This window comes from Chiloscyllium plagiosum, chromosome 2 (genome assembly GCF_004010195.1).
Source record: "Chiloscyllium plagiosum isolate BGI_BamShark_2017 chromosome 2, ASM401019v2, whole genome shotgun sequence".
NCBI classification, from domain to species: domain Eukaryota; kingdom Metazoa; phylum Chordata; class Chondrichthyes; order Orectolobiformes; family Hemiscylliidae; genus Chiloscyllium; species Chiloscyllium plagiosum.
Window position 1 is genome coordinate 68,586,483 of NC_057711.1, and position 12,937 is coordinate 68,599,419.

Consider the following 12,937-nt stretch of genomic DNA (forward strand, 5'->3'; position numbering starts at 1 on the left):
AGAGATGTTAGGGGTAGGTTCTTTACTCAGCAAGTCGTGAGTTCATGGAATGCCCTGCCAGTAGCAGTGGTGGACTCTCCCTCATTATGGGCATTTAAGCGGGCATTGGATAGGCATATGGAGGATAGTGGGCTAGTGTAGGTTAGGTGGGCTTGGATCGGCGCAACATCGAGGGCCGAAGGGCCTGTACTGCGCTGTATTCTTCTATGTTCTATGTTCTATGTTCATACCCGAAACGTCGATTCTCCTGCTCCTTGGATGTTGCCTGACCTGCTGCGCTTTTCCAGCAACACATTTTCAGCTCCCACCTACATCAGTCAGGCATATGAACCATTTTCATAAAGGTGCTGAAAGGGGAGATTAGTGGACCAGTAAATGGGTGGCTTGGTGGCTCAGTGGTTAGCACTGCTGCCTCACAGCACCAGGGTCCCAGGTTTGATTCCAGCCTAGGTGACTGTCTGTGTGGAATTTGCGCATTCTCCCTGTGTCTGCGTGGGTTTCCTCCGGATGCTCCAGTTTCCTCCCACAGTCCAAAGATGTGCAAGTCAGGTAAATTGCCCCTAGTGTTAGGTGCATTAGTCAGAAGGAAATGGGAATGGGTGGGTTACTCTTCGGAGGGTTGGTGTGGACTTGTTGGGTCGAAGAGCCTGTTTCTACACTGTAGGGAATCTAATCCAGTCTAAATTTTCCATGAAATGTATGGCATAGCTAGTTAAAACATGCACTCATCTTTTGGCCTCTGGCACCATCAAACTAGTTAAAGTGGCTTATTGTGTTTATACAATACTTTTTTTTCTGCAAATAAAACTTATTAACGCTCTGCTTGATTAATATTTTGATAAGTTTTCATAAAAATAAGGAAAAAATATCATACACAAGAACATACTTAACATATGTTGCTTCATTTTATAAATGAAGAATACTGACTAAAACATTTCTGAAAGCAGCACTGTTTTTAAAATTCATACGAAATCACAGTCACGAGACATCGGAGACATCAAGAATCTTAATATACACCAGTAAAATAATTCTGGAAAAAATGAAATTAAGGGGTACCTGAAATATGTATAATTGAACACTCTTGATTAATGTGCGACCAGTAAACAGGAAAAAACGCAGCACTGAAACTAACTCTGAACTAACATGAATGAAGTGCAGCAACTGCAGCATGTTGCAGTGGGAATGCATTTGGGAAACCAACGCAATTTCAGCTAACAATTAGAAAAACAACAGGAACAATTGTTTACAAACAGCTCAATCCTTTAATATTAATAAGAGTAACTGTCACATGTACACATTCTCTCACTGGGTTGCCAATGTATCCGCTGTGGGTCAATGGTCCAGGAAGCAAATGTTGAAGGTGCCAATCAAGCAAGCTGCTTTGTCCTGGGTAGTGCTGAGCTTCTTGAGTGCTGTTGGAGCCTATTCCATCACATGCCTGACTTGTATCTTGTAGATGATGTATGTGTATTGGCAGTAAGGGTGTGAGTTCAATCTGCATAATTCCTCAAATGTGACCTGTACTTGGAATCGCAGTCTTTGTGTGACTGGGCTCAGATTGATTTCTAATCAACGGTAACTTGCAAGGTTTTGATGGTCAGGGATTCAATTATGATAAAGGGATTGCCTGGACACTCAGTTTTTGCTGTATCCAGTGCATTCAGAAATTTCTTGATATCATTTGAAGTGAATTGAATTTGCTGAAGATTGGAATCTGTGATGATGGGGTTAGCTCACACGCTCAGCACTTCTGGCTTAACGCATATGCAATTTTACAGCCTTGTCTTTTGCACTGATCTGCTGTTTTCACCTATCATTGAGATTGGGCATATTTGGAGATCCTCTTCCTTCTATTGGTTGCTTAATTGTCAACCATCAATCATGGCTGGACTTGCCACGAGTGTAGAACTTGATCTGATCTATTGGTTGTGAGATTGCTTACCTCTGAATATCACATGCTATTTCCCCTATTTGGTATGCACGTAGTGCTGGTGTTGTAAGGTTCACTAGATTAACACCTAATTTTTAGGTCCTCTCAATTCCCCTACCCAGTGTATTTCCTATATCCTTGACATTCTCAATACTTTCTCCAATCAGAATTTAACATGGAGGAAAGCTGAAAGGATGAAGTGGAAAGTGGTAATTGGGTATGGGATGACAACGCACATGTTTAACCCGAATGTTTAACCATGGACTCAATGTAGAGTATATGTTGACAGCATTGCCGATAGTACCTTCCATTAACTTCCTTGTGATGGAGAGCAGGTTGGTTTAGGTTTGTCATGCTGTGGACAAAACACTCCTGTGAATCTTTTACATTGTTACCAATGTTGTAACTGTATTGGTATAAATTGACAAAAACAGTGGCTAATACTGGAGCTCATGTCTTAGCACTCCAGTGAGATGTTACTGTGGGTTACAGTCTTTCCTTTGTCTAGTTCCTTCAATAATCTTTTGACCTCGTGAGAGTTTCAAACTGATCAAAGACCAATATCTGTGCAGTGGGGTGCTCAGGAAGAATTGAGACCTCAGGGGGTAATGGAGTTGGTACATCTACACATCTAAACGAAATACCAGCCAAGTAACAGTCAACTCCACACTAATTCATCAAACAAGTGGGAATTATTAAAATCATTGCATATCAATTTTTAACCATAAATATTTAGATATTACCAGATTAGGTTGGATTGGTTGAAAATCTCATTTTTGACTTACAACCTTCCTATCTCAGAATCGTTGGGTCAATTATGTTTTCTCGGAAACAGTTTAGGCTTTCAGAAAGCGCACAGAAAACCTTGAGCTTATTAGGTAGCATCTTGGCTGTACTTTCTGCAATGTGTTATGGTACCAGCTGATAGTCATACTGGACAAGTCAGAACCCAGAATGAAGCCTGCATGGAAGTACATAACCATATTCCCACATAACCACAATGCCACTGTGACTGGCAAATATGGGAGTTGATGTATATGTTAAAGTGGAAGAAATGGACAGCAGGTAGGGAATAGTGTCAGTATGGATTGGGAGGCTACATAAACGCTTGGTACAGGCTGCCAGATTTGAACTGAGAGCTTCTGGACGCAATTTTGCAGGAAATAGGAAAATGGCTGCAGGCCTCATGCAGCAACAGGCCTGGGTTTATTGCAGCCATCTTTATTGGGGGAAATCATATGTGGGACTTGTGCACAGCAGCCATCTTCCTTGGGAGGCAAGTTTCAGCTGGCTGCATGAACAGCCTTCGGTTGTGAAGGAGTGAGAGAGGGAGCATTTCCACAAAGCAAATTCAAATCAAGAGAAATGTTTGTCTCTTTTGGATTTCTATCCTGGACTAGAAGTCATGGATTCTGTAAATTCCTTTTACAGGATATTACATGAGAAAATTTGCAGGCAGGAAACTCAAGGAAAATGTCACATCACACCAAGATCTGACAGAATCACACATTTCATCAGGATTTGAATATCATCACCCTTTGTGGAAAGATGTTGTTTTGCCTGTTCCGTCTGTGGGAAGGAATTTAATCTAATCAACATGAAGGCCGCAAAACTGTGGGGTGATTGGAAAACAAGGATTTGAATATACAACAACTAACTCCAAGATGGCCAAAGTTAAAAATCGCACAACAGCAATTATAATCCAACAGGTTTATTTGGAAGTACAAGCCTTTGGAGCGCTGCTCCTTCGTCAAGTAGTTAGCAGATGAAAGAGCAGCGCTTTGAAAGCTGAACGAACTGAAACCAACATGGTCATTCTAAAAGATGGGAGACTTAACAAACAATCCAGATCTTTTTCCAATATATAATTTCAGTTACATCACACGGTAAACTTTTGCTATAAATTCTGTGTCTTACAATCTTATTCTCCACCTGATGAAGGAGCAGCGCTCCAAAAGCTAGTGCTTCCAAATAAATCTGTTGGACTATAACTTGGTGTTGAGTGATTTTTAAATTTCTTCTACCCAGCACCCCCACTACAAGATGGTGGCACAGTAGAACTCCTGAGCCAAAATTCATCCACTCCGTCCATTTCTTTTCTTTGCTTGCTTACTTTCGTGTTTATTTTTCTTTCTATTTCCTATCTTCAGGCCACATTGGCGACATCTGGGCTGAAAGCCAGCGTGGACTGAAATCCAGACCTCAGAGTAGAAATCATCACCTGGCATCAGTGTGGAATTGAATTCAGACCTCAGAGTAGACACGACCACCTGACCTCAGCATGAACTCGAATCCAGTCCTCAGTGTGGACACGACCTCTAGCCTCAGCGTGAACTCAAATCCAGACCACAGTGTGTACACGACCTCCTGGCTTCAGCGTGAACTCAAATCCAGTCCTCAGTATGGATACGACCTCCGGCCTCAACGTGAACTCAAATCCAGACCACAGTGTGTACACGACCTCCTGGCTTCAGCGTGAACTCAAATCCAGTCCTCAGTATGGATATGACCTCCGGCCTCAGCGTGAACTCAAATCTAGTCTTTAGTGTGGATACAACCTCCCGGCCTCCACGTGCACTTGGCTCCAAAATTCCCGGCCTCAAGGTGAAGTCTGGCATGGTCTGGGTTGAAAGAACAGTTATTCTGAACTCTTATTCCACTACACTTCTATTTTGTTGTTGGATGTTTAATTTAATATTTTTTCCATTTGTTTTCCCTAAGAATTTATACCTAAGAATCAGTACTTAGGTACCTTGGTCTCTAACATGGCGCCATAAGTCGTAACTTGTAAACGTTTCATTGTACTCATGTGACTACTTGTGACAATAAAGCTATTTCAAATTCTGGTTTGATAGACCATCACTTTCCTTAGCTGACGTGATGGTTGGTCACTGCAAAGAATCCACACAAGCTTGCAAATATTATTTAACAACAGAACATAAGTTTACTGTGCAAAAGAAAGTACAGGGCGGCACAGTGACACAGTGGTTAGCACTGCTGCCTCACAGCGCCGGAGACCCGGGTTCAATTCCCGCCTCAGGCGACTGTCTGTGTGGAGTTTGCACGTTTTCCCCATGTCTGTGTGGGTTTCCTCCGGGTGCTCCAGTTTCCTCCCACAGTCCAAAGATGTGCAGGTCAGGTGAATTGGCCATGCTAAATTGCCCATAGTGTTAGGTAAGGGGTAAATGTAGGGGTATGGGTGGGTTGTGCTTTGGCGGGTCAGTGTGGACTTGTTGGGCCGAAGGGCCTGTTTCCACACTGTAATGTAATCTAATCTTAAAAAAAAGTAAACTAATCAGTCAACTCAAGTCCAAAGAAACATTACTCCTATCTTAACTTTTCAAGTTTCTATTTAACTTATTCAGTCCAATTTATTTTTTTGAACGACAGAAAGCAATCTCTGATGCTTTGCCAAGTCTGATAGCATGATCTGATAAAAGCTCCTGCTAAGAGATTTGTTTTTCCTTTTTGAACGAGATTCATATTTTCTTTTGAACTGAAGTCAAACCAAAACTAATGGCTTAATGTGTTTACACAGCCTGTCACAAATGCCCAAGTTCTCTGTTAACACTTCATAAGTCTGCAAAGTATTTGATTGCAATTGTATATCTTATTGGACTGGTGAATTTACATCACTGCTCCAGAATGACTTTCTGACCTTTGAAGAAAACCTTCACAGCACTGGCTCACATCCATCTGTCTCTCCTTTTAAAACAATCCAAATTCCAAAAAGAATAATAATATAACCCCCATCCACCCAACCATAGATATGCCTTGAAGGAAAATCAATAGAACATTTGCCCACCCAAAAATTCTTGTTTACCATGTTTCTTCCCTTGGGGCAAGGAATCCTGCCTGCTGTCTTTCTTTGTTTATCCATGAGACATAGAGGGCAATACATCGCTAGAAATTATTTTCAAATATATTCAATACCTCCATCTGTGCTTTGCTTCAAGGACTCACCAGCTGTGGGATTTTAATACTTAAAGGAAAGAAAACTGTTCGTGGAAACAGTAATAACTATGACATGCAAAGATTTTAAAAAACATGTTTATATTTAACTTGGCTGATTACATAGAAAATCAGTTACAAGTCCCAAGGTATCATATAAAATCCTTTTGTTTAATCAGAGAGTATTCACATGAAGAATGTCTCTCTCTGGTCCATTTGAGGTAACAAAATTAATTCCTAGGTTCTGTTGGCCAGTATTCCTGCTTCAAACTGTTTCATGCAGGCAAAGATATGCTTGGCTGAACTTATAAACAATTTTATAACAAATATGTCCATATCATATAGAAGAGGAATATATGTCTGCAGATAAGTCATTTCTTTTCTATTTAATAAGGAGTTTTCTTCTACATAAACATATCTTTTGCTTCATAAAAATGATATATCAAAAGACAGATTCCGGTGTAATCATAAAGAAAAAGATGGATTCTTTGCAGTGCCATGATCTGTAACTGCTTAATCTATTTCGCCGGTGACATCACCTTCACCGTTTAAACAAATGGACAACAAAAATACAATGTCAAGGATTGGAAGTGGCAATATAAACATTCCCTCTTTCTCTCCCCTGCTGTGCAAATTGAGTTGACTGTTTTGCTAGTGCACAGTCTATAGATCAAAGTTACCTACCAACACTACATAAAATATGTCACTTTTTACAGGTGAATAGTGTCAATAAGCCCTCAATATCTGAGGACATTATAGTCAAGCCCAATACTAACCTCACTTAATGATCAGAAAAGTTTGCTTTCATCAAACATTATGGAAGTGTCAGTAGGACTAAAACTCCAGTTTAATGACCCCTTTGCAAATGAAAAATGTTGCAGGGAGTGGACCTATCCTACCATGACATTTGTCTTTTTATTTAAACAATGACGTAAATACATTGGAGAAGTTCAGAGAAGATTTGTTGGAATGAAATACCTAAAATGGGCAGATTGTCTTATGAGCAAAGGCTGTACAGTATATAAATTTGAACCTGGAGTTTTATTTTCATTCATGGATTCTGATCTTTGTTGACAGAGACTGCCATAGACACAATGAGGCCCATAATTCCACCAGGACAATCATGGCAGGCGATAGACCTACTCAAAGTAAGGTTCCAGTGTTTGGCTTGATTTTGGGGGTGTGCCTTGTTGTTCAAAGTAGAGTGCATGTCCTAATTCTAGCATCTGAACAACTAGAGCAGGAGAAGAGGGGACATGATTGATGTTGAAGTGTCAGTTTGCTGAAGAATAAGGATAGGACATTGAGCAGGAGAAACATTGCCTTCACCATGATAGAGTGGCGCAGCACCGGGTGTAAAAGTAACATGGCACCTATTTCCAATAAATCTGAGGTGGTGAAGACATAATTCATGGATAACAAATTTGTTGTTTGTCCATAGGTAAGCAGGCCCTGCTTTGTCCCTAAGCTGCAATTCCATCTTTGTTGTTTTGTCTTTCTTTGTTTTGAATAAAGGACAACTTTATTAACTGTGTGAAGGCTTCAAGAATGACAAGAAGTTATGTTCCAATAAGTCTCAGAAAGAAAAAGTAGCCCTCCCTCAGATAGGGTCCTAACAATGTATGGCACTAAGGAAGGTTAGCTACTTTGGTTTCACTTGTGTATTTGCAAATAAAATTACAGTAGGTCAGACAGGTAGTACTGTAAAGTGCCAATATATTTACAAATGTGTTATTCTATTTACAATGAAGTGTCAGCCATCTCACACATGTGCAGTCAGATGATTTTCTTTCTATTTGCCCTCAGTTCAGGGGCCCACAGCCCTGGATATCCTGCCTATAGTCGAATCTGTTGGCCATGAAAGTTTGGTCAACAACTCTGGTGGCTTTTGCAGCTCAGAGGACCATACATGTTGGGAGCATCCAGACCAATTGCAGGCTCATCATCCTCAGCTTCAAATTCCACAATGTTGAGGGTTGCAGGCAGGGTAGAGGAGGCGGAACAGCCTACCACCCGTTTCGGTTCTTTTAGCCCACTGTCAATTGTTTCTTCTTGTATAGGCACAAAAAGGAGGGATTGAAAGAGATGAAAGTGGCTGAAGAGCTGTCAGTGATGGTGGAGGTGCAGGAAAGGTGGTGAGGAATCCCGAGTGAGTGATTCAGTAGGAAGTGCAGAGGGCTGGAGGGGGCTAGTAGTTTGAGGGGGGTGGGGGTGGTTGGGGAATGGAATCATCAAAGGAAGATGTTACGTGCAGTAATGAAAGTGGTATAGCCCCATGAGTCTTGGTGGGAGGTGGATGCATTGGCAGAACTAAAGTCAATGCAGGGTGGGCATTGTTGCACCATGGACATTACACTGATCCAGGTGGCTACTTCAGACCAGAATGCTGAGGACTCTTTTATCAGACCGAGGGAGAGATGGTAGCCTCTTCTCTACCACCTGGTCAGGGCTTTAAGGTCTCTGTTGGTGAAGGAGGGAACCACCTTTGCTCTCCCAGCCATGTCCTTTGGAATTGCACGTCAACGCATTTCCTTGTTTTCAGTGTTTGAACTGGTTTGCAGCTGGTGTTGAAATATGGTTCCTGTGACCTGATGCCAGGCTGTCCTGGCACCAGTGAATACTTCTGCCACTCCCAACTGCAACATGGTGTGAAGGAAGCACCATTCAGGCTGGATGTATAGTTAATGAGGTGAACAGAAGAGCATTACGAGTGAGAAGTCAGCAAGGCTCACAAAGGAAAACTCTGCATGAAACTCCTCAAAACTGTTTAAAAATGGGGAAAAGCCCATGGTGTCAGCTTGCAGTTTATGCCAGAAGTACAGAAACACAGAGCAGAAAGAGGGGGGTACGTGTATGGAATGAGCTGCCAGAGGAAGTGGTGCAGGCTGGTACAATTGCAATATTTAAGAGGCATCTGAATGGGTATATGAATAGGAAGGGTTTGGAGGGATATGGGCCGGGTGCTGGCAGGTGGGATTAGATTGGGTTGGGATATCGGCTCGACATGGATGGGTTGGACCGAAGGGTCTGCTTCCGTGCTGCATATCTCTATGACTGTATGACTCTAACTCATTTATTGCCACATGTATTCAATACAAAATACAGTGACAAGTGTGTACCATCACCTATACACAGGTGCCATTCACATTAACTTAGAAGAAAATTCTAAAAAAGATAACCTAAAAGAGAGTCTAACTTTCCTTCTCCGCTGCTACAGCCCACTCTGGGTTTGACTTGAGAGCCATAGCAATCATCTCAATGTTGTGTGAGTTCTGATTGCTGAGTAGCAGGGTCCTGAAAAATGAATATGTGATAATGGCACCCAATTCACATCCTGAGAATGTAAGGAATTCGCTGAACTGTATGGGACAGATCAACATCATCGCCTCATCACCACACTACCTTCAGAGACATGGTTTCATAGAAATACACCTCTGTACACAAAATTGAAACCCCAACTAAGAGACACAGGAAGGCCAAATCCTGCCTTCTTGTCATTCAAATTCACACCAGTCAAGGCTGACATGAAATCTGCTGCAGAGTTATTTACTGGAAGAAAATATAAGATTACTCTGCCGAGCCAAATACCTCCTGCAATTAACTCGAGAAGGTGAGAAAACCAATTAATGCATCATTGAAAAGAGATGGTCAGCACTTCAACAGAAACATTTAACCCTTACCTTGAGCTCGAGAGGACAAAGCTGACTTAGACAGGGTCTGATCATAAAAACCTCAAGCTTGGCAAAAGTTGTGGCTGATGTGGAGAAACCAAGATTACACGCTCACTTCTGAAACAGGAAGCAAAGGAGATGAAACTGAATGATATTTGACCTGCACCAGATCTGGAACAACAGAAAACATCATCAGCAACATCAGAAACATCACTACAGGAAGTTATATTAGCAACAACAAGCACAGCTCCTGCAACACTGCAACAGAAGCAATATCTCCTGTTCAGTGTGCCAGCTCACCATTAAGAGCAATGAATGCCATATATGCAAGTTTGATGAACAGTATCTTTTCACCTAAGCAATACCACCAATCTAGATCCTACCTCCCTTACCTGGCACTCTTGTCTGGCAACCTCCATGGTTCAGCATTCACTGTGGACTGTTAGTATGGGGTCATCTATACAAGTTAGGGGCTAGGCTACTGTGCATGGATCCTGGGCGATGCCTCTGTGCTCATCCTGGACTAGGCCACTGTGTTTGGGTCAGGGTTGGGGCAGGGTGTGGCACTGTTGAGCTGAGGTCATGGCAAGGCCTATAGATATGTAACCTGCCATGGTCTGGCCAATTCTCTGTTCCTGCAAAGGTCAAATCCTGAGGTTGCCACATTACAGAGGTATGATCTGCAATACCGATCATGGGGGAAAAAACCTACACAATATGATAGAATGTAAGAACACCTTCAATTTTTCCCAAAAATTCAATTAATCTTAATTTGGAAAGTCTAAACCTTTCAGGGACAAGCAGTTTTCAGAAAATTATATGATAGGGTGGAAACCTCATCAGGGTCTATAGTGAGATGTGCGGCAGAATTGGGCAACAAGTGCAGTCAGACCCACCTTGACATCAAGACCAGCTTGCTTCACCTTGTATGTTTTTCACAACAGTTTTGATGAGATTCTCTCCAGGCAGTGATGAGGTGCCTATTGACATGAATTAATGCTTGTTAAATACTTGATAATGCCACAACTCACCTCATTAATATTCAGCCTCCTTTCTCACCAAACTTGCTCGCTATTGAGAAAACATGACATAGAAACAGAATGCGTGGCTGATGGATCCAGCTCGTTGCTTGCTCCAAACAGCCAACATGTTGGACACCAGGCAACAACTCAGGCACACTCCATGCCACTCCATGCACTCATCTTCCATGGACATTGACACTGAGAACCAACTAACCCATTCTGGTACTTCTATTATTCACTGATAGTGCACTCTGGAAACACACCAGAAACTAGCATGGAAATGGGTACAGCAGAGATTGTCTATACACAGGGGCATACGCCCAACTTGAACACTGAACTAGGCAGCTGTTCAAGGACACACATTTCCTGTTTCAGCACTGCACACAAAGCACCTACCCGGATGCTCATAGCAATCTTTCCTTGCTTAGTATTGCCTTGCCTTGCCAACCCATTTTACATCAACATACAACCGAGCAACTTGCATTGCTGTCAAACAGCGCTTGGTCGAGTCCTTAAACTTGCTGTATGATAGGGATATCCATCCAACTTGCACACATGGACCATGCTGTAACATGTTGTAATGTGTATTCTTTGGATCTTTGTAAAATTCCAAGCTAGACTCTAGGTTATTGTTACACCATGGTTACTGAAGGACTGTACACATTGGTAAGGCTACACAGCAGCAAGCTTTGTGCTGTAGAGGTTCGTCTTAGCAGCGTGAGCAGATACTACTGCATCAGTTATGTCACAGCTTCCCTCTGAGATTCACTTACATATTCATCAAACACTATCTCAACATCTTCAAAGCATCTTCTAAAGAATACATGAGAAGAGAATATATATTTATAGACTCTGAGAAACTGTGATACAAAACTGTGTGGATATTTCTAAGTTGAAGGGGGATGTATCATGTGATTTCCTGGAAACAAAAAGTTAAGAAGTCCAAACAAAGGTAATTCATCCAATTATTTACAGAGATCAACTGACTTTGTAACAAAGTTTTTCCAGAAATCTTTTTAAGTGGACTGATTATCTACAATACGAAATGAGCCCCACACATGCAGAAATGGAGGCTGTGATTTCAGATGCCCACAACAGGCTATTCAAGTATCCATTGATGTGCCATTGATGTCAACATATGTGTCTGCAGACCCAGCATTGGCACTGCTGTGTTTTGTGCACAGTGATGGGAGAGCAAGTAATGTAGAGACCACCTCCACTGAGGACATTGCAACTGCACATGTGCTGCTGACATTGCTGCCCATTCCACCGGCTGGCAATCTAGAGATAGATGTGGAGGCTCTTAGAACGAGGCAAGGGAAGGCGGTGGAGGAAAAGATTGTGGCTTGGAGTGGGTTGAGGACAAGATGGAGGTTGGAGCTGATGAAGACGAAGCTTCCCCAGTCCAACAGTACCACCTTAGCCACTGCTCCTTCACCAACTACTGGGGGTGGTCTCTTCCCAGAACCAAGGGACTGAGTCCAGACCCAGGGCTGCTTTGGCATGCTTGGAAACTAGATGATTAGATGGTGAAGAATAGCAGCAGGAACACGAATGGGGTGCCCCAGCCCTGAGGCACAGCCTACTGTCTCTGGAAAGAGACACTCCTCAGGCAGGACAGCAGCTGGAGGGAGGGGATGCAGCAAGCACAACAAAGCAGTCACATCCAAGGTGACACTGCCAGGTAGGTGGTGCTCCTTTCTGTCAGCCCCAGCCTTCTTTTGTAGCTTTCGCCAGTCCCAACCCTCACCTCCAACGCACCATTTCATTATCATACTTATGGCTGAAACTTCAGGCAGACTTCCAGAGACTGCATTTGCTGCTTTCCATTGCCTTATGATTGCATAAAGGGCCTTTCATATGTGCATGATCTGTGCATCATATAGAGCTGACATTTACAGCAGACTTCAAGAAGAGATAAAAAATGGGTTTATGACTTAATTATCTGGGTTGTCTAGCAACAGCCATTGAACTAAAATTGCTTTTCAGTAAATACTTAGATGTGGCACTTGTGGAGAAGCTTGCAAAAGAGAAGCAATGCATCTTTCTCTCTCTACACCCTCCCCCCCACTCCTTCTCAGTGAGTAATAGATAAAACCTTGAAAGAAGTCCAGCTGAAGAGATCTCTCAGTTAAGCATTTTATGGGAAGCAGAGCAAGTTCCAGAAATCTCTGATCTCTTCATAAATGCTGAAAGCTGAACGGTTAATTCAATCCAACGTAGCTCCAACTTACTTTCCGCCCCAAACAGAGGGTCTTCAATCACTCTGGAAGTGACAGCAACAGGATCTCATTGACATGAAATCAGAAGAAATTGTGAGACTTGTTCTATCTTCTAAATTTGAAGCCTTGATAAAATCATGA

At 42.3% G+C, this 12,937-nt stretch overlaps 1 long non-coding RNA gene across 1 annotated transcript; it reads right to left on the minus strand.

Moving 5' to 3' along the window:
* Window positions 1-4,084: 4,084 nt before the first annotated feature.
* On the minus strand, window positions 4,085-10,534 carry LOC122565537. The gene is made up of 3 exons (XR_006316201.1): window positions 10,449-10,534; window positions 9,562-9,669; window positions 4,085-4,551 (listed from the first exon to the last, which is right to left on the minus strand). It is a non-coding gene; the product is annotated as an uncharacterized LOC122565537 (long non-coding RNA).
* Window positions 10,535-12,937: the final 2,403 nt, after the last annotated feature.